Source organism: Globicephala melas, chromosome 2 (genome assembly GCF_963455315.2).
Source record: "Globicephala melas chromosome 2, mGloMel1.2, whole genome shotgun sequence".
In the NCBI taxonomy this organism is placed as follows: domain Eukaryota; kingdom Metazoa; phylum Chordata; class Mammalia; order Artiodactyla; family Delphinidae; genus Globicephala; species Globicephala melas.
In genome coordinates, this window is record NC_083315.2 from 102,088,534 (window position 1) to 102,115,134 (window position 26,601).

General features: G+C 40.2%; 1 long non-coding RNA gene across 2 annotated transcripts in view; it reads right to left on the reverse strand.

The window, feature by feature from the left end:
* Window positions 1-26,601, reverse strand: part of LOC138842556 (uncharacterized) — a 241,459-nt gene that overhangs the window by 80,356 nt on the left and 134,502 nt on the right. Inside the window, exon 5 of one of the 2 annotated variants that reach the window (XR_011377249.1) lies at window positions 20,049-20,282. The exons of the other annotated variant lie outside the window; for it this stretch is intronic. This is a non-coding gene — a long non-coding RNA (uncharacterized lncRNA). Of the gene's footprint in view, window positions 1-20,048; window positions 20,283-26,601 lie in introns of those variants that run through there. 2 annotated transcript variants of the gene reach the window in all.

Below are 26,601 nucleotides of genomic sequence, written 5' to 3' on the forward strand. Positions count from 1 at the left end.
AGGGGGAGCTGAACACAAACCCAAGGGGAGCAGGAGGGCTGAAGTGAGCAGCCTTGGGAGGAGGAGGTATATTCTCTCCTTGGGCAGTGTTTAGTTTATTTAGAGCTTTACAGGAAAATAAATCAAGTTCAGATCTAATTCCTAGAAACCCAGGAGGTTGGGACTTGTTCTTCAGGGAGAATAGGGTGGATGTCAGTCTTAAAGAAGACCCAAGCTCTGATCCCCAGAAGCGTCCGTGTTCAGCCAGAAAGACTCCTCCCTTATGTAGACTGACTTTCAAAAACATCTATTTTCTCTTAATGTAAGATGGATGTTAGATGTCACGATATTAATATATTCATTTAGGGAAGAGAAAAGGAATAGATGACTAAAAGCTGCATCAGCTGAATCACAATCATAAATCAGCACAGGGATGCCAAGCAAATCATACACAAATTATCACGCGGCTGAGACGTAACGCTGTTGAGGCGCTGCTCTCAGTGAAATGAGCCAGAGCTGCTGCAGCAGTGGGATGAAAAGGCATTTGTGATTTTTGAATGGCTACATTTTTGATATAAGGAACCAGGAATGCATGGTCTGGTGATTTTGCCTTCATTTTGACTATAGGATGGGATACTTGAAAGCAAGGTGTTTCTAGCACAGACTGACTATTGATTGGCATTAGACACGTACAGCTGGACAAATTTTGTCCACCAGGAAACTTGCTGTGATAGCATTAAGCAGACAAGGAACTTTATCCAATGTAAATTTCCCCAGGAACCAATGCCTTGGAGTGAAGGAAGAAAAGTTATGATGACTGAGGGTAAATAGTTTGACCTTCCTGTCCGGAAGAAGAATCTGTGAGCTTATTTCACTGTAGAGTTTGGCTGCAGGCCAAAAAAAAAAAAAAAAGCCATACAAAAACATGGATGACTATTTGTTCTCAGAAGTCACCATAATCATAACAAATTGTATTGCTCATAAAACTTATGTGTATCCTAGATGCATTGGCTGCATATGGCAAATGACTGCAGCACTGATATAATTGTTGTCAACTTAATTACAATAAAGTCTAAAGAGGCACGTTAGATTCACCAACCTGGTCAACAAGCCATGACGTGCCACAGGCAAACTGATAGCAGCAAGTTACATTTCCTGTTCTGGTGCAGAAGCATCTCACACTTCAGTACTTGTGCACGTGCCCTGTCAGGCACAGGGCAGGCATTTAGACCTGAATTTGAGACAGAACACAGCACATTTCACTCAGAGGAAGAGCTTCCAACATGGGGTTCCCTGGCCTGGTGAGAGTTGTCATAGCCTCCGTCCGCCTTGGTAAGGCTGGTAAGGATGGCCACAAACAGACTCAGCTCTACTCAGCTCCCATGTTTGGGGGTAGGGCAGGTTATTATTGTCTGGTGGTGTGTAGGAGAGTTGAGTAATGGGTAGAGGAATTAGAAGTCTTAGTCCTATGTTTGTTCCTTGCAGCCCTCGGGGTTCCACCAGGAGAATCAGCCTAATTCTTTCTCTCTGTCTCTCTGTCTGTCTCTCTCCATTATATATTATATATATAAATTTTTTTCTTCTCCCCAGGATCCATCAAAGCCCAGAAAGTCACTCAAGACTAGCCAGGGGCTTCCCTGGTGGTACAGTGGCTGAGAATCTGCCTGCTACTACAGGGGACACGGGTTCGAGCCCTGGTCTAGGAGGATCCCACATGCCGCGGAGCAACTACTGAGCCTCCGCGTCTGGAGCCTGTTCTCCACAACAAGAGAGGCCGCGATAGTGAGGGGCCTGCACACCGCGATGAAGACTGGCCCTCGCTTGCCACAACTAAAGAAAGTCCTTGCACAGAAACGAAGACCCAACACAGCAAAAATAAATAAATTAATTACTAAACTCCTACCCCCAACATCTTCTTAAAAAAACAAAAAAAGAATTGAAAACATAAAGGACCAGCCAGAAATTTTTATGCTGGAGAAGGAGGATGTAACCTTGGATTGTGTATATGAAGCTAGTAGTTACAGTTATTATTTATTCTGGTACAAACAAACACCAAGTGGGGAAATGATTTTCCTTATTCATCAGGAGTCTTACAATGAGTGAATACAACAGAGGGTCGGTAGTTTTTGAACTTCCAGAAAACGGCCAGTTCCATCAGCCTTACCATCACACCGTTGCAGCTTGGGGACTCAGCGGTGTATTTCTGTGCTCTGAGAGACCACAGTGATGCAGGTCCCTGTGGGAACCCACAGAAACCTCAGATCTCAACGTGAGGTGTCCCCCAGCTATGAAAACCTTAGTGAGATTCTCGGTAAGGACAGGAGAAGGCAGCAGCCATGTCAGCAAGGCAGGGGAGTTAGAAGTGGAAACCTCACTCTAAGGTAAATGCTATCTCTCTGCCTCAGAGAACATATCTAAAAGTGTCATTCATCAAAAGCATCTTTATCTTCAATTCTTCATCTTGAAGTAGATCATTTGCCAAAAAAATTTTAAACTTTTTTATGGTGATTATATTAAAGCAAGTGATTTGGTTTAAAAAAATTCAGTAATATTTGGCCAAATCTGCACCTGAATTGTTAAGACTTTTAGGTTCACTGCACAAATATTCATGCATTGCTGACTAAGTCTTGTCATTATGTTAAATCTGAAGTATCTGTTAAATGTCACTTCTTGGACTCTCCCTGTCCCACTGTCTCATGCTGTGCCATGAATGACCTGGAATGATGTACACAGAATAAATGTCACCACAAGTCTTGACACCAAGGAGGAATGAAGCTCTTCAGTTTGCTCAGAAACAGCCCCATTACCTGATCACATTCTCTATATGCAAGTTTAATGCAGATAAAATAGAATATCCGAAGAAGTAATACTCAAAAGAAAACAGAACAACTCAAAAATTCTACTAGTCAGGAAAAACTGCTACAGAATCACATCTTATAGGATGTTTTCCATTCTGCGTTTTTACCCAACAGTATATTATGAAATAATTATTTGCACAGCATTATTTACAGATCAAAATCACACATTCTCATGGCGATATTACAGTGTATGATTTTTTTTTAAGAAGATGTTGGGGTAGGAGTTTATTAATTAATGTATTTATTTTTGCTGTGTTGGGTCTTCGTTTCTGTGCGAGGGCTTTCTCCAGTTGTGGCAAGCGGGGGCCACTCTTCATTGTGGTACGCGGGCCTCTCACAATCACGGCCTCTCCTGTTGCGGAGCACAGGCTCCAGACGCGCAGGCTCAGTAGTTGTGGCTCACGGGCCTAGTTGTTCCGCGGCATGTGGGATCCTCCCAGACCAGGGCTCGAACCCGTGTCCCCTGCATTAGCAAGGAGATTCTCGACCACTGTGCCACCAGGGAAGCCCCAATGTATGATCTTATAATACTTTTTTGGCAAATTCCGTCTTACTAGTTTTTTAGATTGTTTTACTCACAGTAACAAATAATGCTGGAATGAACACAAGGGTATTTGATGATTTCCTTGACAATTCCCAGGAGGTGAAGAGGAATTTACCTTTAGTCTTTCTGGTATGGGCTCCCTGATCATTTCTGTGACCCTGGAGTATAGCACATTTTCACTCTACAACTACTAAACACTCATATTTTGCCTGTTACAGAAAATTCTCTTACATCAAGGCTTTGCTTTACAGTTTAGCTCCTAATGACTCCAGATGGCCTCAATTTCAGACAATTCTGTACCACATATGTTCAGAGTAGCTGTAATATAACATCTGAAAGAGTAATGTCTCTGTGCTATTGTGTGGTGATATTAGGTGGCAATTAACCTGGTGGATATGTTTTCATCTGGAATTCCAAAAAGAAAGATATTCTTCCTTGTGTAAGGATTTTCTATCCCTACTATACAAAAAACAATGATCCCAATACAGAACAACTTTCCAGAAAAGAAAGCATAAGTGTGTGTGTGTGCGTGTGTGTTTGTGTTTGTGTGTGTGCGTGTGTGTGTGTGTGTGTGTGTGTGTGTCGGGGAGAAGGAGAGAGAGAGAGAGAGAGAGTGAGAGAGAGAGAGAGAGAGAGAGAACATGATAGACGTATGTAGCCAAGCCATGAAGTAATTAACTAAACAGTTAAATTTCGTAAAACGTATTGGAAGTAAGCAAAGTCTTTCAGAGACAACTTTTAATGAAGAAAATAGACGTAAGTAGGTTACAAGGGAATAAATCAAAGATTTGAAGCAGGAAAAATGTATCTTAGAATCTGGTGCAGGAAGCGGTATTGGCGAGAGGTACTCAAAGGAGGATTCCCAAAAGTTAGCAAAAATTTTTAAAAATACCAGACCGAAAATAATCAATGACCTATCTTTTTTAACAATTATTTCAATCTATTTGTACTTTGAAAGTCTGAGAAATCTTCTAGAATGTTTTGGATAACATGCATACCAGCTCAAACTGGAGCCGTTGTAAAATCACGGTCACTAGTCTCTACTTGATCCCTAACATCCCCCAAATCATATCCCGTCTCCTTAATCAATGAGCTGTCTAATCATAATCGCCTTTTTAAATTTTCCTGATTGTCACATAACTCTAATTTTTCTAATATCTCCATCAGATTATTTTGCCAATAAATAAGTAAATGCCATCTGGGAAGGAATGCATTAACAGTGTGCCTGTAACTTGTTTTCTGCTTCCTCTGAGGTCACCTGAGGCCTTTGGGGTTTCCTGAGCTGAACTATTTGTGGACACAGTAATCTCATTTATACTTGAAAAGTAAAGAGGAGTTTTTAGGAGTTGTTCCGTACTAAGTTCTTTTCCAGAATGACCTTAGCAGGACACCCAGGGTATTTCTAGATTATTCATTGCAAATAAACTAAAATTTATGGACATGGGATATATCTGATTGGTAAATGGCAGTCAACTAATGTTGGATCTCTTGTACGTGATTAGAAAAACCTGAAAGACCCCAAACCTCAATGACTTCCCTGTTGCAACCTGTGTTGCTATAGTTGATGCTTGTCATACTGAACCCCAAGTCTGTCCTGGTGTTAAAAAAGGGACTTTGTGAAGCTTCATTTGAACAATTCATGAGCTTCCAAAGACTGAAGCTGGGCCTGCTGCTCTTTCTTGCTTGGTTTTGCTCTTCAGAAGCCCTGTTTTATCCCCTTCAGGTCACTACCATCCTTCCAAGGAAACCACAGTCCCATAGATAGATTGGTTTTGCCCATTTCTGAACATTATACAACTAAAATAATATAGTTTGGATTTTTTTCTATCTGGATATTTTTCTTAATATCAGATTTCTAAGAGTCATCCATGTTGTATTCAGTTTAGTTTATTCTCATTGCTGTATGAACATACCAGAATTTATTTAGCTACCTGCTTAAATGGTTCTTTGGATTTTTCCTGCCTTTGGCTGTTATCAATAGTGGTATTATGAATATTCTTACACACGTTCTTTGGTGAACATATTTACACACTGCTATTGGGCATATATATTAGAATTTCTGCATTAAAGGGTATACATATATCTGGCTTTAATTCCTCCACTAGCTAAGCCCTCAAAGAGTACTAATAACCTCGGTGTTGTAAATCAACCGCAATTTCCAAACCTCATCATTGCTGACCTCTCAGAAACTTTAGACACATGAGTTGTGACCATTTACTCTTGCTTCAAATCCTCTCTTCCTTACAGAAAGTTTCTCTCTTTCTTAGAGAAACAGCTTCTTCTCTGACAAAACACTCGCTGAGGTTTGTACCTACTTCTTGGGCTGTTTCCTCTCGCACTCCCGCACAAACCTTCATCTCCCTTCCAGTCATTAACTATTGTGTGTCTGCAAGGTTTAGCTCTAGACTGTGTCCTCTCTTTGTGTTATTCTCTCTCTCTCTGACATTTTACTCATGTCTACATGACTCCGTGTCATACCTCATCATCTACTTTCTCTAGCTTCTCACTCAATTTAACAAGTATGAGCCACCTTTCTGTCACATATACACAGAGATAAAAATAACAGAGTAATCAGCATTCTGGCCATAAGTACAGTAAAGTGAGAGAAATTGTCATTGCCGCCTAGTGTGACCCTCTGAATCCTCCAAACTCCAGGGGATTCATTTCAAACTCTCTGAGCCAATCTTCTGAATCTCCTCTAACTTGGCTTGAGGAAGATTGAGGAAGACACACCATCACAGCTTCACTTCTGTTTGCTCTAACTATTCAGTGAATTATCAGTTTTCTCATATATCATTACTCTGCATGATAGGCTAAGGAAAGTTGAACAAATGCACTTCATATATGTTTTGGAAGTGTACCCAAGCATGTATTGTGGACTCTCTCCATCGGTTCTCATGTACTGAAGGCTCTCTTCCAAGTCCAAGACAAAAGGAAGTGTTGCAATTAATATGTTTTTATAATCTACATCTATATCTATACTTATGTATAGACTTCTAAAATTCCTGCTATGCCTGTAACTGTGAGTTCCATACAGTCAGGAAACATGTATGTATTGTACATTACACAGTACATGGCACATAGTGGTTGCACATTATATATTGGCTAACTGAAGAATGAATTAATTGATAATATCAACAGATACAGAGCTTCTACCTTTTGGATGCTGTTAGATAATTGTGTATCAATTAGTTCTTGTATTCGTCCAATTCTCATCACCATAAGGATACTTCTATTTCCATGTACCATAAATCCCCTTTCTGTTTGTACAGATTTTCGTCATATGGTACTATTTTCAGGTTTGCAATTAGATGGTCTCCCTCTTGTTGGCGTAGACAGAGCCATCTTCATCACCTGAGTGAGTCTATAGGAAGATGTATATCGAATTCATTTTCTTGTGGACTTGGAAGTCCCTCTTATCGGTGGGTCTTCCGGTTTCACCTGCTGATGACGTATTCCTGTATTATCTCTTTTCTGCTTTCTTCTCTAGGGCTTTTATCTTAGAATTTCGGCCTCAAATATTTATTTCCTGTGGCTAGAGATATGAGTCCTATAAAACTAAGGGTGGTAGTGGGCAGAGAGTGGGGGAGTGGTCCAGGCCAAAAGAAAATCTCAGTTAACTTAGTTCTCTTTGAGTCTCAATACTTTTCCTTTCCATCCTAACTCCTAGGGCTCAAAGGAAATGACGTTTTTATAATAGGTGTTCTCCATACACTAGATGTTGCCCATGAGTACAACTGGATGGTGTCGAACTATCTGTTTCTATTTATCTTTACCATTGCCATCACTTGTTCTGCTTCTTTGTATATTTTTAATTTCCAGTCTAGTGACCTAGTTTGGGGGTAGATATTCCTACCATTGGGAGTCCTAGCCTGAGACAAGAAAAATGTCTTGTCTGTTTTTCTAATTTCCTGATTCTGGTTCCAAGGGCTGAATTATTTCAATCAAGAATCCTTTTAATTTCCTGGATTCTCAACCCTTAAGAAAACTTTTAGGAAGTATTATCCTCGATTGTAATATTGGTATTTTAAAAGTTCTCCTATGAGAGCAAAAATCAGGACTCTGCCTCTGGCACAGTAGAAAGAAGAATCACTACATCCTTGGGGAAATGAGCTATTTGACCTTGGAATGGTGACTGTGAAAAAAGGTAGATGGAAGCATGTAATTTTAGAAAAAAGTAATAAGAGAAAGAGGGAATTCTCTTTCTTGTGACAATTTGTAGAGAATATTCTCTTTTTCAAGAAACACATGCTCAATTATAGGAAAGAAGTTATAGCAAGGAAAAGACTCACTTTAGTTCACTTTGATGACTTAAATATTAATAGGCATTTTGTTTCTCAGAGAATTTTAAAGTTTAAAAGAATGTGAATTTTAGGAAAGACTACAGTTATCCTTGATCATAAGATAGATGTAACCATTTTCGAAATCTATACTAGAAAACATTGCCCTGTAATACGAGATAGATGATTTCAGAGGCTGATATGTTGAGAAGGGTTTGGGTTTGTACTATAGTTTTAACTTTACTTTTAATTTAGAGAAATCACAGTAAGTATAAAAAGGGAAGCTCACAGGCTCAAAGCATAAAAGTTTTTTTCAGTCTTCTATGAGAAGTGCTCAAGCTACATTTTGGTTATGTTGCTTTGAACTAGTTACTTGATAACAGCAAATAGGTAAAGCTTAAGACAAAGATGATGACAGATTCCTCTTTTCTAAAAAACATCTTCTTAAAAATATACATTATAAAAATCAACTCAAAATGGATCATAGACTTAAATGTAAAATATAAACTATGAAACTTGAAAAAAAATAAGAGAAAATCTTCAGGACTGGAGCTAAGTAAATCTTAGATTTGACACCAAAAGCATGATACAGACACACACACACACACACACACACACACACACACACGCACGCACCCCTAACTGAATCAAATTTAAAAACTCTTCCTCTACAAAAGACCCTGTTAAGAATATGAAAGGATAAGCTACAGACTGGGGGTAAATATTTACAAACCATGTATCTGACACAGTACTTGTATCTAGAATATATAAAGAACTCTAAAAGCTAAATGGTATAGAAAATGAACAACCAATTAGAAAAACGGGTGAAAGACTCAGATTGATATTTCACCAAAGAGGATATACAGATTGCAAATCAGCACATGAAAAGATGCTCAACATCATTAGCCATCAGAGAAACGCAAATTAAAACCACAATGAAATATCACTATGCAACTATCAGTGGGGCTAAAATAAAAAATAGTGACAACACCTAATTCTGGCAAACGTGGGGAAAACTGGATCACTCATAAACTGCTGATGGGAATATAGAATGATACAGGCACTCTGGAAAATGGCCTGGCAATTTCTTATAAAACTAAACATGCAATGCAGACTTGGATACTTATCCTAGATAAATAGAAGATTTCATTTACATGAAAATCTGTACCTGAATATTCATAACAGCTTTATTCATAGCAGCCAAAATATGGAAACCTGATGTCCCTTAGTAGGTGACTGGTTAAACAAACTGTGGCACATCCCTGCCATGGAATACTACTCAGAAATAAAAAGAAACAAACAGGTTGGTTACACACTATTACATGGACAAATCTCATGTTTTTACTACTCATTCTGAGTGAAAAACATCTCAATGCTTACTTCTATATAATTCCATTTATATAACATTATTAAAATAACAAAAAAGTAGGGATGAAGAACAGGTTAGTGATTGTCAGGGGTTAATGACTAGGGAAGGGGTGGGTGTGGCTACAAAGGGGTGGCATGAGGAAGCCTTGTGGTTATGAAACAGCTGTGCACCTTGATTGTGGCAGCGAAGCTATACATGTGATATACATGAATGCATGAATCTGTACATGTGTAAAATTGCATATAACTACACACACACACACAAATGGCTGCATGTAAACTGTGGAAATCTAATAAGCCCTGTGTGTTTTACTAATGTTAATTTCCTGGTTCAGAGACCCCCTGGAGGACATAGGGTGTAGAGTACACAGAGCCTCCCTGTACATTTTTGGAAACTTCCATGAATCTATAATTATTTCAAATTAAATATGGTTTTTAAAATTACAAAGAAATTTCATAAAAATCACAACCGTAAATCATCTCCTTGGTTTCATTACACATCACACATTCAGCTTCTGGGTTCTTTTAGAGTCTATCCTACAAACAGCTGCTGCATTAATGCTGCAGTTACCTTTTTCACGTTCTTTCTGAGACACACATTCAGAAACAGAGAAACACAGCCTTTTAAATATGATTTGTAAGAGTCACAGTTTGCTAAGTGTGACTAGAATAAATGAAATCAAAGGATGAGAAAATGGATACAAGTTAGTTTAATGACTTTTAGATCACTGAGAAATTATCAGATTTTCAAAGAAAACGTTAAAGAACAACAAACCCCATACCTACACTGTTAGTGCAATAATTCTGGGCAGCTTATTCTTTTCTAGTCCCTGAGTGGGTGAGGGATGAAGTGACATTAAAGCAGTGCGTCTGAGGGTTGATGTTCTTTTTATGGGTTGTAGCTAATGGGGGTAGAGTGTGCTCTACGGACAAGTCTGAGGAGAGCTTGTATAAATGGTGGTCAACTCTGCAACATCAACGCATGTTCAATGACAAAAACCCAATGGAGTGGGGCTTCCGGGAAGATGGCGGACGAGTAACACGCGGAGATCACCTTCCTCCCCACAGATACACCAGAAATACATCTACACGGGGAACAACTCCTACAGAACACCTACTGAACGCTGGCAGAAGTCCTCAGACCTCCCAAAAAGCAAGAAACCCCCCACATACATGGGTAGGGCAAAAGAAACAAGAATAAACAGAGACAAAAGGATAGGGACGGGACCTGCAGCAGTGGGAGGGAGATGTGAAGGAGGAAACGTTTCCACACACTGGGAAGCCCCTTCGCGGGCGGAGACTGCGGGTGGCGGAGGGGGAAATCTTCGGAGCCACAGAGGAGAGCACAGCAACAGGGGTGCCGAGGGCAAAGCGGAGAGATTCCCGCACAGAGAGTCAGTGCCGACCGGCACTCACCTGGCCGAGAGGCTTGTCTGCTCACCCGCCAGGGCGGGCGGGGCTGGGAGTTGAGGCTCGGGCTTCGGTCGGAGCGCCGGGAGAGGACTGGGGTTGGTGGCGAGAACACAGCCTGCAGGGGGTTAATGCGGCACGGCTAGCCGGGAGGGAGTCCGGGGAAAAGTCTGGACCTGCTGAAGAGGCAAGAGACTTTTTCTTCCCTCTTTGTTTCCTGGTGCACGAGGAGAGGGGATTAAGAGCGCTGCTTAAAGGAGCTCCAGAGACGGGCGCGAGCTGTGGCTAAAAGCGCGCACCCCAGAGACGGGCAGGAGACGCTAAGGCTGCTGCTGCCGCCACGAAGAAGCCTGTGTGCGAGCACAGGTCACTCTCCATACCCCCCTTCCGGGTAGCCTGTGCAGCCCGCCTTTGCCAGGTTCCCGGGATCCAGGGACAATTCCCCCGGAAGAACGAACTGCGCTCCTCAGGCTGGTGCAACGTCACGCCGGCCTCTGCCGCCGCACGCTCGCCCCGCCCTCCGTGCCCCTCCCTCCGCCCCGCCTGAGTGAGCCAGAGCCCCCGAATCAGCGGCTCCTTTAACCCCGTCCTGTCTGAGCGAAGAACAGACGCCCTCCGGCGACCTACAGGCAGAGGCAGGGCCAAATACAAAGCTGAGCCCCTGGGAGCTGTGAGAACAAAGAAGAGAAAGGGAAATCTCTCCCAGAAGCCTCAGAAGCAGCGGATTAAAGCTCCACAATCAACTTGACATACCCTGCATCTGTGGAATACATGAATAGACAACGAATCATCCCAAATTAAGGGATGTTTTCTGTTTTCCTTCCTTCTCTCCTTCCTCCCTCCCTCCTTTCTTTCTTTCTTTCTTTCTTTCTAGTTCTACTAATTTCTACTTCTACTAATTATTTCTTTCTACTTCTTCTCCCTTTTATTCTGAGCCGTGCGGATGAAAGGCTCTTGGTGCTACAGCCAGGAGTCAGTGCTGTGCCTCTGAGGTGGGAGAGCCAACTTCAGGACACTGGTCCACAAGAGACCTCCCAGCTCCACATAATATCAAAAGGCGAAAATCTCCCAGAGATCTCCATCTCAACACTAGCACCCAGCTTCACTCAACGACCAGCAAGCTACAGTGCTGGACATCCTATGCCAAACAACTAGCAAGACACGAACACAATCCCACCCATTAGCAGAGAGACTGCCTACAATCATAATAAGTACACAGACACCCCAAAACTCACCACCAGACGTGGACCTGCCCACCAGAAACACAAGATCCAGCCTCATCCACCAGAACACAGGCACTAGTCCCCTCCACCAGGAAGCCTACACAACCCACTGAACCAATCTTAGCCACTGGGAACAGAGACCAAAAACAACGGGAACTACGAAACTGCAGCCTGCAAAAAGGAGACCCCAAACACAGTAAGATAAGCAAAATGAGAAGACAGAAAAACACACAGCAGATGAAGGAGCAAGATAAAAACCCACCACACCTAACAAATGAAGAGGAAATAGGCAGTCTACCTAAAAAAGAATTCAGAGTAATGATAGTAAAGATGATCCAAAATCTTGGAAATAGACAAAATGCAAGAAACATTTAACAAGGACCTAGAAGAACTAAAGATGAAACAAACAACGATGAACAGCACAATAAATGAAATTAAAAATACTCTAGACGGGATCAATAGCAGAATAACTGAGGCAGAAGAACAGATAAGTGACCTGGAAGATAAAATAGTGGAAATAACTACTGCAGAGCAGAATAAAGAAAAAAGAATGAAAAGAACTGGGAAAGTCTCAGAGACCTCTGGGACAACATTAAATGCACCAACATTTAAATTATAGGGATTCCAGAAGAAGAAGAGAAAAAGAAAGGGACTGAGAAAATATTTGAAGAGATTATAGATGAAAACTTCCCTAATATGGAAAAGGAAATAGTTAATCAAGTCCAGGCAGCACAGAGAGTCCCATACAGGGTAAATCCAAGGAGAAACACGCCAAGACACATACTAATCAAACTGTCAAAAATTAAATACAAAGAAAACATATTAAAAGCAGCAAGGGAAAAACAACAAATAACACACAAGGGAATCCCCATAAGGTTCAGAGCTGATCTTTCAGCAGAAACTCTGCAAGCCAGAAGGGAGTGCCAGGACATATTTAAAGTGATGAAGGAGAAAAACCTGCAACCAAGATTACCCAGCAGGATCTCATTCAGATTTGATGGAGAACTTAAAACCTTTACAGACAAGGAAAAGCTGAGAGAGTTCAGCACCACCAAACCAGCTTTACAACAACTGCTAAAGGAACTTCTCTAGGAAGAAACACAAGAGAAGGAAAAGACGTACAATAACGAACCCAAAACAATTAAGAAAATGGGACTAGGAACATACATATCGATAATTACCTTAAATGTAAATGGACTAAATGCTCCCACCAAATGACACAGATTGGCTGAATGGATACAAAAACAAGACCCATATATTTGCTGTCTACAGTAGACCCACTTCAGACCTAGAGACACATACAGACTGAAAGTAAGGGGATGGAAAAAGATATTCCATGCAAATGGAAACCAAAAGCAAGCTGGAGTAGCAATTCTCATATCAGACAAAATAGACTTTAAAATAAAGACTATTAGAAGAGACAAAGAAGGACACTACATAATGATCAAGGGATCGATCCAAGAAGAAGATATAACAATTGTAAATATTTATGCACCCAACATAGGAGCACCTCAATACATAAGGCAAATAGTAACAGCCATAAAAGAGGAAATCGACAGTAACACATTCATAGTAGGGGGCTTTAACACCCCACTTTCACCAATGGACAGGTCATCCAAAATGAAAATAAATAATGAAACACAAGCTTTAAATGATACATTAAACAAGATGGACTTAATTGATATTTATAGGACATTCCATCCAAAAACAACAGAATACACATTTTTCTCAAGTTCTCATGGAACATTCTCCAGGATAGATCATATCTTGGGTCACAAATCAAGCCTTGGTAAATTTAAGAAAATTCAAATTGTATCAAGTATCTTTTCCAACCACAACGCTATGAGACTAGATATCAATTACAGGAAAAGATCTGTAAAAAATACAAACACATGGAGGATGAACAATACACTACTTAATAACGAAGTGATCACTGAAGAAATCAAAGAGGAAATAAAAAAAAATACCTAGAAACAAATGACAATGGAGACACGATGACCCAAAATCTATGGGATGCAGCAAAAGCAGTACTAAGCGGGAAGTTTATAGCAATATAATCCTACCTTAAGAAATAGGAAACATCTCGAATAAACAACCTAACCTTGCACCTAAAGCAATTAGAGAAAGGACAAACAACCCCCAAAGTTAGCAGAAGGAAAGAAATCATAAAAATCAAATCAGAAATAAATGAAACAGAAATGAAGGAAACAATAGCAAAGATCAAAAAAACTAACAGCTGGTTTTTTGAGAAGATAAACAAAATTGATAAACCATTAGCCAGACTCATCAAGAAAAAAAGTGAGAAGACTCAAATCAATAGAATTAGAAATGAAAAAGGAGAAGGAACAACTGACACTGCAGAAATACAAAAGATCATGAGAGATTACTACAAGCAACTCTATGCCAATAAAATGGACAACCTGGAAGAAATGGACAAATTCTTAGAAATGCACAACCTGCCAAGACTGAATCAGGAAGAAATAGAAAATATGAACAGACCAATCACAAGCACTGAAATTGAAACTGTGATTAAAAATCTTCCAACAAACAAAAGCGCAGGACCAGGTGGCTTCACAGGCGACTTCTATAAAACATTTAGAGAAGAGCTAACAGCTATCCTTCTCAAACGCTTGCAAAATATAGCAGAGGGAGGAACACTCCAAAACTCATTCTACGAGGCCACCATCACTCTGATACCAAAACCAGACAAGGATGTCACAAAGAAAGAAAACTACAGGCGAATATCACTGATGAACATAGATGCAAAAATCCTCAACAAAATACTAGCAAACAGAATCCAACAGCACATTAAAAGGATCATACACCATGATCAAGTGGGGTTTATTCCAGGAATGCAAGGATTCTTCAATATACGCAAATCAATCAATGTGATACACCATATTAACAAATTGAAGGAGAAAAACCATATGATCATCTCAATAGATGCAGAGAAAGCTTTCAACACCCATTTATGATAAAAACCCTGCAGGATGTAGGCATAGAGGGAACATTCCTCAACATAATAAAGGCCATATATGACAAACCCACAGCCAACATCATCCTCAATGGTGAAAAACTGAAAGCATTTCCACTAAAATCAGGAACAAGACAAGGTTGCCCACTCTCACCACTCTTATTCAACATAGTTTTGGAAGTTTTAGCCACAGCAATCAGAAAAGGAAAGGAAATAAAAGGAATCCAGGTCGGAAAAGAAGAAGTAAAGCTGTCACTGTTTGCAGATGACATGATACTATACATAGAGGATCCTAAAGATGCTACCAAAAAACTACTAGAGCTAATCAATGAATTTGGTCAAGTTACAGGATACAAAATTAATGCACAGAAATCTCTGGTATTCCTATACACTAATGATGAAAAATCTGAAAGTGAAATCAAGAAAACACTCCCATTTACCACTGCAACAAAAAGAATAAAATATCTAGGAATAAACCTACCTAAGGAGACAAAAGACCTGTATGCAGAAAATTATAAGACACTGATGGAAGAAATTAAAGATGATACAAATAGATGGAGAGATATACCATGTTCCTGGATTGGAAAAATCAACATTATGAAAATGACTCTACTACCCAAAGCAATCTACAGATTCAATGCAATCCCTATCAAACTACCACTGGGATTTTTCACAGAACTAGAACAAAAAATTTCACAATTTATATGGAAACACAAAAGACCCCGAGTAGCCAAAGCAATTTTGAGAATGAAAAACGGAGCTGGAGGAATCAGGCTCCCTGACTTCAGACTATACTACAAATCTATAGTAATCAAGACAGTATGGTACTGGCACAAAAACAGAAAGATCAATGGAACAGGATAGAAAGCCCAGAGATAAACCCACGCACATATGGTCACCTTATCTTTGATAAAGGAGGCAGGAATGTACAGTGGAGAAAGGACAGCCTCTTCAATAAGTGGTGCTGGGAAAACTGGACAGCTACATGTAAAAGTTTGAGATTAGATCACTCCCTAACAGCATACACAAAAATAAGCTCAAAATGGATTAAAGACCTAACTGTAAGGCCAGAAACTCTCAAACTCTTAGAGGAAAACATAGGCAGAATACTCTATGACATAAATCACAGCAAGTTCCTTTTTGACCCACCTCCTACAGAAGTGGAAATAAAAACAAAAATAAACAAATGGGACCTAATAAAACTTCAAAGCTTTTGTACAGCAAAGGAAACCATAAACAAGACCAAAAGACAACCCTCAGAATGGGACAATATATTTGCAAATGAAGCAACTGACAAAGGATTAATCTCCAAAATTTATAAGCAGCTCATGCAGCTCAATAACAAAAAGACAAACAACCCAATCCAAAAATGGGCAGAAGACCTAAATAGACATTTCTCTAAAGAAGATATACAGACTGCCAACAAACACGTGAAAGAATGCTCAACATCATTAATCATTAGAGAAATGCAAATCAAAACTACAATGAGATATCATCTCACACCAGTCAGAATGGCCATCATCAAAAAATCTAGAAACAATAAATGCTGGAGAGGGTGTGGAGAAAAGGGAACCCTCTTGCACTGGTGGTGGGAATGTAAATTGATACAGGCACTGTGGAGAACAGTATGGACGTTCCTTAAAAAACTACAAATACAACCACCATATAACCCAGCAATCCCAATACTGAGCATATACCCTGAGAAATCCATAATTCAAAAAGAGTCATGTACCAAAATGTTCATTGCAGCTCTATTTACAATAGCCCGGAGATGGAAACAATCTAAGTGTCCATCATCGGATGAATGGATAAAGAAGGTGTTGGCACATATATACAATGGAATATTACTCAGCCATAAAAAGAAACGAAATTGAGCTGTTTGTAATGAGGTGGATAGACCTAGAGTCTGTGATACAGAGTAAAATAAGTCAGAAAGAGAAAGACAAGTACCGTATGCTAACACATATATATGGAATTTAAGAAAAAAAATGTCATGAAGAAGCTAGGGGTAAGACAGGAATAAAGACACAGACCTACTAGAGAATGGACTTGAGGATATGGGGAGGGGGAACGGGGAGCTGTGACAAAGCGAGAGAGAGGCATGGACATATATACACTAACAAATATAAGGTAGATAGCTAGTGGGAAGCAGCGGCATAGCACAGGGATATCAGCTCGGTGCTTTGTGACCGCCTGGAGGGGTGGGATAGGGAGGGTGGGAGGGAGGGAGACGCAAGAGGGAAGAGATATGGGAACATATGTATATGTATAACTGATTCACTTTGTTATAAAGCAGAAACTAACACACCATTGTAAAGCAATTATACTCCAATAAAGATGTAAAAACAAAAAACAAAACAAAAAATCCCAGCGGAGTGTCATAGAACCAAACAAATTAAACAATACTAGTTTTGCTATACGTATCTTCCTGTTCCCCACTCTGCCCTGTGATGTTCTGATCTCTCCAGGGTCTAGAATGGAGAGCTCTGCTTTCCCTCTGCCATGCTCTTCCCTCCTGTTCTCCTAAGATCTATCAAGTTCGTGACCCTGAGTTGTAGTTACACTTGGTCCCTGTAGCCAGGCATAAAATTATTTGAAGCAATGGTTTCTTAACTTATGTTCCCAATTCTCTGTCAAAGAGGTCTCCAGACATATCCACAGCTCTTTTATCCCCCCGCTTTTTTCAGCACTCTAGTCCTTTTAAGGTCTCACCTGCTGAGATTCTTCTGTACTATAAAGAGAAACACAATCCATTACACCTATGCTTGGGTTCAACTTTTATAACCTCTGGTAGCAGTTTAGCTTTAAAGGCCAAACAAGGAAAAATGAAACGATTCAAATTGCGGGCAGAGAAGGCTTTTCTGATTACTACTTTAAACCTCATATGCACTATGCCCACCAATATAAAAAAATGTCCTCCCGGGCTTCCCTGGTGGCGCAGTGGTAGAGAGTCCGCCTGCCGATGCAGGGTACACGGGTTCATGCCCCGGTCCGGGAAGATCCCACGTGCCGCGGAGCGGCTGGACCCGTGAGCCATGGCCGCTGAGCTTTGCGCGTCGGGAGCCTGTGCTCCGCAATGGGAGAAGCCCGCGTTCCGCAAAAAATGTCCTCCCATCAATTTTTGTCTTTGTAGGGGGCATGGAGTGGGTCCTGTGAGATGTTTGTGTTTGTGACCACCAGGTGGCAGTGGTTCCATTCCTCTCATTCCTCCAGTGCCTTAACCGTCAAAAGCATGACAGCTACTAGAGGATTTGCTCTTGATTGGCTGAGCCACCAACAGAAAGGCTATCTCGTGCATTAGAGAAGGAGAACTAAGACACAGGAGAAGCTCCTCAGGGGAGAAGATTTGGAATCATTAAAATTGTATCAAGAGTGTGAATCAGGATGGAGAACATGCTGGAATGTGCATTCATAGTCTTGTGGCTTCAGCTTGGCTGTAAGTTGGAGGTTAAGAGATGAGAACCATAAGGGCACATTTATCCAAAGCTGGAGAGAAGAGAGAGAGGGGTTTAGTCTCAGCTCATCCCAGGCTTTTTGTTGGAATTTTTCAAAACTGCTGAACTGAAAGCTTTGTTTCATTTCTGATTTTGTTTTCCTGAACAGGGTTGAGGGGAGAAGACAAGGTGGAGCAGAGTCCTCAGACCCTGAAAATCCAGGAGGGAGAGAGTCTCATCCTCAACTGCAGCTACACGGTCAGCAATTTTAACGCGCTACTGTGGTATAGACAGGATCCTGGGAAGGGACCCGAACTTCTCTTCCTTCTTTACTCAGTTGGGGACGAAAAGCAGAACGAAAGACTAAAAGCCACCTTGTTAAAGAAGGGAAGCTCTCTGCACATCACAGCCCCTAAACCTGAAGACTCAGCCACTTACCTCTGTGCTGTGAAGACACAGTGCTCCCCAGGCACCTGCAGCCTGTACACAAACCCTGCAGCTGGGGCTCTGGAATCAGGGCATCTTTGGTGTTTTCCTTCCTCGATGAAGTAGTTGCTTAGCACCCAGAACCTCTTTTCAAATAGTCCTATGGAGAATGAAACCTTGTGACATAGCCAGACAGCAGAGATTACTGTTCATTCTGTCCAGGATCCTGAGTGATACTGGTATTCAACTTTGTCTTTCATTAAAATGTTTAGGTCAGATTTTGGTATCAAGATTATAATAGTTCATTAGGTAAGTTGCAACTTATGGCTACTTTTCTATCTATAAAAGAATTTGTGCAGGGTTTTTAATAATTTTTTTTTAATTTTCATAAAGTTCACTAGTGAGCCATCTAAGCATAGAGTTTACTTATGGGAGAAACTTAATAATCCTTCAATTACGGATTCAGTTACTTTAACGGGTAAGGGGTTCTTTATATATTTGTTTTTTCTTGTGAAAGTTGGTCAATTTTGTTATTTCCGCACATAGTTTATTATTTGCTACCTTTACTTTCTTTTATTTATCTTGCTACTTTTTCTAGTTCTTTGAGTTGCAAGTTTGACTATTGATTCTCAACATTTCTTCTTTCCTAACAAATAGAATTTAAATCCATAAATTTGCCTCTAATTACAAATATTCCTTGACTTCCAGAGGGGTTACGTCCCAATAAACCCATAAGTTGAAAATATCTTAAGTCAAAAATGCATTTAATACACCTAAACTGCAGACATCATAGCTTAGCCTAGCTTACCTTGAACGTGCTCAGAACACTTTTATTAGCCTACAGTTGGGCAAGATTATCTAACACAAAGCCTATTTTATAATATGGTGCTGACTCTCTCATGTAATTTATTGAATACTGTACTGAAAACAAAAAGCAGAGTGGTTGTCTGGGTTCAGACTGGTTTTGTTTTTTTTAACATCTTTATTGGAGTATAATTGCTTTACAATGGCGTGTTAGGTTCTGCTTTATAACAAAGTGAATCAGCTATACATATACATATATCCCCATATCTCCTACCTCTTGTGTCTCCCTCCCACCCTCCCTATCCCACCCCTCTAGGTGGTCACAAAGCACCGAGCTGATCTCCCTGTGCTATGCAGCTGCTTCCCACTAGCTATTTATTTTACGTTTGGTGCTAGTGTGATGGTCCTTTACCCTTGTGATCCAGTGACTGGCTGGGAGCTGTCCAGCATCAAAAGAGAGCATCATACTAGCCCAGGAAAAGATCAAAATTCAAAATTTGAAGTGTGGTTTCTACTTAATGCATATCACTTTCATACCATCATAAAGTCAGAAAACCGTAAGTCAGGGACCTTCTGTACTGCTTTTGCTGTATCCCACATGTTTCGATATGTCATATATTCATTATTATTCAACTAAAATGTTTGGTAATTTCCATTTGAAGTGAGGATTTTATGTGCCATGATGATATTTCCAGGGACGTAAGAATGGCCAAATCCTGCCCTGCTCACCACTGGGAAGATTCCTGAAGATGCTTATATGTATTAGCTTAATACAAATGGAAAGTGAAGAAGGACTTTCAGCCGAACCAGGACCTGATTACCTCTAAAGCAGGAAAGGTGGGTTGAGGTTCAGGCCTAAGTGGAGTTTCCTACATCCTTCTGAATCCAGAAAAGCAAGCTCAGAATTCCTCTAAGGATGAGTAGGAGAGAGAGGCCACTCATCAAACTGGCCAAGAGTTGACTTGATTTTCAAGTATCTGAGCTGAAAGAGAAAGAGAAAGAGGTAGCCAATCACAGCGTACTAAATTAGCTCTCCTTAGATTTGCTTATTATCACAGGTAGGCAAAGACTTAAAATGCAAGCGATATAAGCAGAGTGAGTAGAGTCTTGAGTCCAACATTTTAATTTAGACTAAGGACTAATTTCCTACTCATAAATGGACTGCGAACAACAGAATCAACCCTCCTCACCCCTCCCGTGTGGGGAGGGGAAGAGGCAAGGTCTACAAAGAAGGAAAGCAGATGTGGAAATTTCCTGATTTAGGGAAAGAGAGGTATTCTTTTATCCACACCATCTGGTTTTGTTTAATTTTAATCTTTTGGGTTTATAGCTTTAAAGTCTGCCCAATGTGTTCAGGGAAAGAGATCAGAGAATTATCATGGGATCCTTGTTTCCACCTGCCCTTATTTTGTCATTCGCATCATTACCACAATCATCTTTATTATCATTTATGGAACACTTACTATATGCCAAGTCCATTGCTAAGCACTTTACAACTCATTTTATAATCTAAACACCGCAAGGTAATATTAACCCATCCTCAGTTGAGGAAACTGAGGCTTAAGAATGTTTAAAGATGAAGGGATTTCTGAGATAAAGTAAATGCTGCAGGCAATATAAGATGAGATTAAAAAATAAAAACTCCAGAGTTAACCAATTGGACAGTATTTGTCAAATTTTACTGTACATTTAAGAATCACAAGAAGAAAAAATATGTCTTATTCTGATCAACAGATTCTGATTCAGTAGGTCTGGCATGAGGTTGGGGGTTTACTTTTTTAGTGAGTTTCTTGATGAGTTTGGTTCAAGTGACTGGGAGATTTTGCTTTGAAAAACACTATAAATGGAAGACTGCTGAATTTCAGGAGGATGGATGATATGAAAATGTATGTGTTGTGTATTCACTTAGATGTTAGGTGGTTAGAGAACCTCAGAACCCACCTGGGGACACCTAATGCACGTAACACCTTATTCTGATTAAACCATATCCTATTTTGATTAGTAAAAAAAAATCTCTTTTTTAATGATAAACAAGGTAATGACTTGTTTTCAACAACAGCAAAAAGAAATTTATCCATGGTTTAATGAATGGTGAGATTTGGTATAAAACCGATGAAAGTGCAAGTTATTGTCACGTTAATGAGCTAGGCCAGCTGTTAGTGGAATGCCTTTTGTAACTGCAGGTACTCAAATGTGAAATGGAGAAAGTCTTAATTCTATGCCAAGGGCTATTGTTATGATGATGGATGCTGTTGGATCAAAGATTTTTGTAAGTGTTCGTTGTTTATTTGTTTTCATTCTTTATTTTTAATTAAAAAACAAAACCTCTCTATATGTTAAAGGCCATGAGTCAGTTATTTCTTAATATTTCCTTCTCTGTTCTAAAGTTTAAATATATTATACTTTATAATTTTAATTAATCTTTTTACTCTTTCTGGATTCTTTACAATATTTAAAATTCATATTGAAGAAAGCAATTTACAACACTGATAAAATTTTGTTTATTGCAAAATATAGCACAATAATTATCTAACCTCTGCCTTCATAGTTGCCTAATAATTTCTAGGAGAGACCACACTGATGACTTATAATTGTTTTATGACCATGTTTAATCTTCGGCCATATCCTCACAGCCAGGCTTTCCTTTTCCTGTATCTGTGGTGATTTGGTTGGTGCAGGGCTTATTATTGAATTTTGTTCCTCAAGCTCATCTAATTGGTAAATATTAATTGATATTACTAATATTATTGGCATATATTTAATTATAATATATATAAATTACACAAATAAAATATTGGACTATATATGTATATTTTTTTATTTTGTCTTAAGAATTAGAAACCTTTATTTAGAATCACTTATAGAATCAAAGAGATTTTCTTTCCATTTAGATGAATAAGATGTACTCTGGAGCATTTTTCATTGTCACAAATTTGGCAGCTGGGACCCAGAACTAGGGACCAAGAGGCATTAAGCGTTCACCATTTTCCATTAAGAACAACTCACAGCGAGGCACTCTAGGATTTATGAAGAAGCAACTGTATAGACCCTGCAACCCCTGATCTTCACTTCTTTAGCTAATGTGAGGGATGGAGCAGTCAGGAGAAGAGTATCATCAGAGTGTTCCACTTTCCCCATGAGCCACTTCAGACATCGCTATCCTAAAATACTTGCTTTTAAAGACAGAGATCATCAGAGTAAAAAGGAAAACTGCATGGCATTCTGTCTTTGGATATCTGTTTCTGGAGCAGATTTTTATCTATTTTTGCATCTACTTAAGCAGAAGATGAGGAAATCAGAGAAGGATGGTACAGTGAAGGGGGGCAGCATTGGGGCTGCCTGGGTGTCTCCATGAGGCATGGTGAGGAGAAGTGAGTGCTGTGTCCCACAGGTGCCACTTCTGAAGGCAGCAGGCCTGAGTCATCAGCCAGTTCTCCACCAGGAAAAGGGGAGACAAGAGGCCATGGGGAGTGCTTCCTGAATGGGATCTGACAGGGAGGGGAAGATCCTGCCTTGAGGAGTCTCCTGAGGGTCCCCGGCTGCTCTCTCACAGGGATGCTCGCACATCGAGGCCATCAGTGGTTGGGCAGGAAAGCAGTGACACCCAAAGGTGCACACCAGTTAAATGAGAAAGTGTCTGCCATTTTAAAAAAATTCTTCTTAATTTTTGTTTCTTCCCTAACCTCAAGGGAATTAGAACCAAAGACAAAAGGCAGAGGAAGAGAACAGAGCAAGCCATGCTGACCTTACTGCAGCCAGGAGTCAAGCCTCAGGTTCAAAGAGCAGAAGAGAGAAATGAAGATGGAAGTTTTAACCAGGGCTGCACTGAGATTTATTTAATACATGAAAGTGGCCCAGAGGTCTTGTGGTTTTCTTTCCAAGATGTCTCTAGGGGACAAGGTTCAATGTTCCTCCAAGGACCCATCGATACTTATGCCTCCTTGCTTTACTCGGATACTCTCTCCTCTCCCCCTTGCTCCACTTAGAAAATGCTTATTTTGCCTCAGGTAGGCTAACTTGTATTATTTCAGTGTATCATCTCCTAAATCTGTAACTGATGCTTGTCCTTTGATTTGCCTATAGGACGAAAACTTTTGAAATAAAATGGTAAGCAAGGCAGCTTTATTTTTTCCCCAGCAGTACATCCTTTCCTTGAAGTGATGAGCTGAGAATCACCCATCTGCCTGAATGAAGGAAACATCATGTGGTTTGAAAAATGAAAAAAAGCAAAAAGTCTGTAAATACTGCAACAATTGTCTTGTTACACACAGTGATCATTCTAAAAACTTAAATGACCAAAACTGTCCTATCTGTAACATGAGACGCACATCTAAGCTGTTCTCTTCCATTATCCGTACAGTAACTTTACAAAAGCTGGTAGGTGGACTTGCCTGGGATCTGGTGACGGCATTCGTGTGTTTAGTCGCAAGAGGGGCCTGCTGTATCTCTGTCAGTAACATCCCTGATCAGATGGGGAAAGAGTAGTTAGCTCACATGCAATATTGAAGTCATGTGGAAACTATGACAAATGATATATTTTATTCTCTTTGTTATAAGCAGAATAGTCTGGGCACAGCTTCCAAACATTCAATGATTCCTGGCCTTGTCCCAATCCATTATGAAAGGTTTTCTTGCTACTTACAATGGGATGACACACAAAGAGGAAGACAGGAAGTGGCTATGCAGCTTTCCAGCTTAATTGATCCATTTTTGTCAATTTTTTGTAGGAACAAAGAAAAGTGTAATTTTTTTTCCAATGGGAAGAGAATTATTTTTCCTCAATCTCTTTTAGTTCTCTTAAACTTGAGAAGATAACAAGAAAACGTTTTCAAGTCTACTCCCCCTTCTTTCTTACAGTTTCTTTCCTTATTTCCCTCCTTTCTCTCCTCCTGGCCAGTCCACTCTGTGTTGGGGCCGCTAGGCACATGCAGAGAATGGGGAAAGACCAGTTAGGAACAGGGTTTGTGGAGCTTAAGGATGAGTGCCAGGTCTATTGTTTCCTTTATACCAAGACATGCCGTCTATAAATGCCCTCCTATTAACACATGATCCCTAGAAACATTTTAGGAGACCAGAGAATCGGGCAACTTGGCTTCTAGGTTAGGATCTGACCTTAACCTTCTCAGTCACTTTGAGCACATCACCCTCTGTATCTGAGTCTCATTTACTCTTTCTTGTCATTTTTTTAAAAGTATTTCTTTTCTTTAAAATTTTTATGAATTTATTTATTTTATTTTTGGCTGTGTTGGGTGTTAGTTGCAGTGCACAGGCTTTCTCTAGTTGCGGAGAGCGGGAGCTACTCTTCGTTGCAGTGCGTGGGCTTCTCATTGCGGTGGCTTCTCTTGTGGAGCATGGGCTGTAGGCGCCTGGGCTTCTGTAGTTGCGGCACATGGGCTCAGTAGTTGTGGCTCACGGGCTCTAGAGTGCAGGCTCAGTAGTTGGGGTACATGGGCTTAGTTGCTCTGTGGCATGTGGGATCTTCCCAGACCAGGGCTCGAACCCGTGTCCCCTACATTGGCAGGCAGATTCTTAACCACTGCACCACCAGGGAAGCCCCATCTTTCTTGTCATTTAGAGAGACTTTCCCCCTCCTCTCAAGGCTGTATAAGACTTGGTGTTCTTCCTGAATAGGCCACAAAAATGCCAATAAAAATTCCATTAGAAAAATCTTTTAACTTGCTTATGAACTAAACCTTGTTCAACCGAAAATAAACAGCATAGAGACTTCCTACTCCAGTTCTTAATGTGTACTTTTTCATAAACAAAAAGAGAAAGTGAAAAGAAAATCACATCATGTGGCTTAGCAGTGGGAGACGTGCCCACAAGATGTCAGTATATGTTAGAATTAATACACAAATTCAGTAAAGTTGCAGGATAGAAAACCAATACACAAAAATCAGTTGTGTTTCCACATACTACTAACAAACTATCAGAAGGTGATGTTAAGAAAACAATTCCATTTACAATTGCATCGAACAGAAAATATTTAGGAATAAATTTAAACAAGGAAGTGAAAGACCTGTACATTGAAATCTATATGACATTGATTAAGGAAATTGAGAAGACAAAAATAAATGGGAAGATACTTTGTTCTCATGGACATAAAAAATTAAATTGTTGAAATATCCATAGTACCCAAAGCAATCTACAGATTGAATGAAATCCTTGTCAAAATTCTATGGCACTTTTCACAGAAATAGAACAAAAAAATCCTGAAGTTTGTATGGTACCAAAATAGACCACCAATAGCCAAAGCAATCTAGAGAAAGAGGAACAAAACTGAGGGCATCACATTTGCTTATTTCAAACTATATTACAAAGCTATAGTAGTCAAAACACTGGTACTGGCATAAAAACAGACGCATTGATCAGTGGAGCAGAATGGAGAGTCCAAATATAAACCCCTGTTGTCTAGGTGCTCCGGCCTGGTGTCAGGCCTGAGCCTCTGAGGTGGGAGAGCTGAGTTCAGGACATTGGACCACTAGAAACCTCCTGGCCACATGTAATATCAATCAGTGAGAGCGCTCCCAGAGATCTCCACCTCAATGTTAAGACCCTGCTCCACCCAATGGCCAGCAAGCTCCAATGCTGGACACCCTATGCCAAACAACTTGTAAGACAGGAACACAGCCTTACCCATCAGCAGAGAGGCTGCCTAAAATAATATTAAGCTCACAGACACCACAAAACACACCACTGGACGCAGCCCTGACCACCAGAAAGATAAGATCCAACCCCACCCACCAGAACAAAGACACCAGTCCCCTCCACGAGGAAGCCTACACAAGACACTGAACTAACCTTATCCAATGGGGGCAGACACCAAAAGCAAGGGGAATTATGAACCTGCAGCCTGCAAAAAGGAAACCCCAAACACAGTAAGTTAAACAAAATGAGAAGACAGAGAAATAGGCAGCAGAGAAAAGAGTAAGGGAAAAACCCACCAGAGCAAAAAACATGAAGAGGAAATAGGCAGTCTACCTGAAAAAGGATTCAGAGTAATGATAGGAAGGATGATCCAAAATCTTGGAAATAGAATGGAGAAAATACAAGAAACGTTTAACAAGGACCTAGAAGAACTAAAGAGCAAACAAACAATGATGAACAACAAAATAAATGAAATTAAAAATTCTCTAGAAGGAATCAATAGAGAATAACTGAGACAGAAGAACGGGTAAGTGACCTGAAAGAGAGAATAGTGGAAATAACTACCCCAGAGCGGAATAAAGAAAAAAGAATGAAAAGAATCAACGACAGTCTCAGAGACCTCTGGCACAAAATTAAATGCACCAACATTCGAA